Source organism: Diaphorina citri, unplaced genomic scaffold (genome assembly GCF_000475195.1).
Source record: "Diaphorina citri unplaced genomic scaffold, Diaci psyllid genome assembly version 1.1 scaffold457, whole genome shotgun sequence".
NCBI lineage: Eukaryota > Metazoa > Arthropoda > Insecta > Hemiptera > Psyllidae > Diaphorina > Diaphorina citri.
Genome location: NW_007377892.1, coordinates 191,306 through 192,667, shown reverse-complemented (window position 1 = coordinate 192,667; position 1,362 = coordinate 191,306). Strand labels below are relative to the sequence as shown.

At 34.0% G+C, this 1,362-nt stretch overlaps 1 long non-coding RNA gene across 1 annotated transcript; it reads left to right on the top strand.

Moving 5' to 3' along the window:
* The first annotated feature begins 231 nt into the window (after window positions 1–231).
* LOC113467346 lies at window positions 232–997 on the top strand. Its single transcript, XR_003391454.1, has 2 exons — window positions 232–385; window positions 656–997. It is a non-coding gene; the product is annotated as an uncharacterized LOC113467346 (long non-coding RNA).
* The last annotated feature ends 365 nt before the right edge of the window (window positions 998–1,362 follow it).

Sequence of the window (1,362 nt, the reverse complement as noted above, 5' to 3'; positions counted from 1 at the left end):
GACGAGTCATGGTCTGTGTTTACTGTTCTGAAATTTAGTAATTTAGTTGTGAGTAAAACTTCGTAGCAGCAGGAGCTACGTCGCGTTTTTTTCTCGCGAAGTTTTTTTTTTTCGGCAACAAGTTGTTTTTGTGAAAAAGATATTTTTCATACAATTTTTCGTAACGAATAATTATTATAAATTTTAGTGTGTTTCTCTCAATAAATTTTCCATTATTCTAATTAGGTAAATTTAATTTTGGAAAAAAATCTTTTTTCTTTGTGAAAAATAAATCCATGCTTTCAAGTTTCAAGTTTGGTTAGGTTCCCTTCTTTTCCTTCTGTGGAATTTAATTTGGAAATTTCAAACACCTTTTCAGTTTAAAGTGGATATTTTGTTTACCTCGGTAATTAGGTGTAATATTGATTTACGAAAAGTTTATTTTTTGCCAATTCAAAATTAAAGTGCTTTTTTCCAAGTGCCCAAAATTGTGAATAGGGGAACAGTGCCACTTATGGATACCTGGAGAGTCAAGATTTCACATGTGTAGTGCCAATATCTACCAATTTTTGGAGCACCTATGGCTAGTGGAAATATTGCGATTTTCTTGTCGAAATTCTAGCTAAATTTTGCTTCCATAAGGAATTTCCTTTATAACTGGTTGTCTTCATTTCAGCATTCTGTCTGTGGTAGATCTCATAGAATACCTAAATAACCTTTTAGTAACTACCTATCTATTATCTGTTTTTCTTTTAAAAAATATAAAAATTTAAACAAAGTTCCCACTAAGTTATACATACCCTCTCAGTGTGGAAGTCTTTAAGTGTTTGTGTGTTTTTTTGACAAAGTTCCATTGAGAACAAAATTGTTACAGTTTGGTTCCTTCATGAATCAACCACAGTGTAGATAATACTTGGTGAAACTTTACGATGAAACTCAACTGCAAAATGAGGACCATAGGAGTTTGTATATGGACGTGGTACTCCCTGTGCTTAGCCACAGGCCTGGGATATGAGGATACCATATTTGGAGCTTTGGATACAGGTAAGAGAGTTAAAGCACTTAAGGGTAAAAAAAAGAAAAAAAAAAACAACTTTTCAAGGCCAGCCACTCTGTCAGGTAGACCTGACAGGTACATTTGATCAGGTCGACCAGATACCTGATGAGCACACTCACTCAGGTAGACCTGACAAGGAAAGTCCTTTGAACATGATATTGTATCACGTATCTACATTCCACATCTATGATTCGACATTCAGTTATCAACTATCCGTAGGTAAGCATTTGCAAAATAAAACATACTTTACTCCTGGGAAGACGAGAGAATCTAGAAGTAGAAATCCAAACTTCAAACAGAAATTCAATGTAAAAATTCCTAGGCAT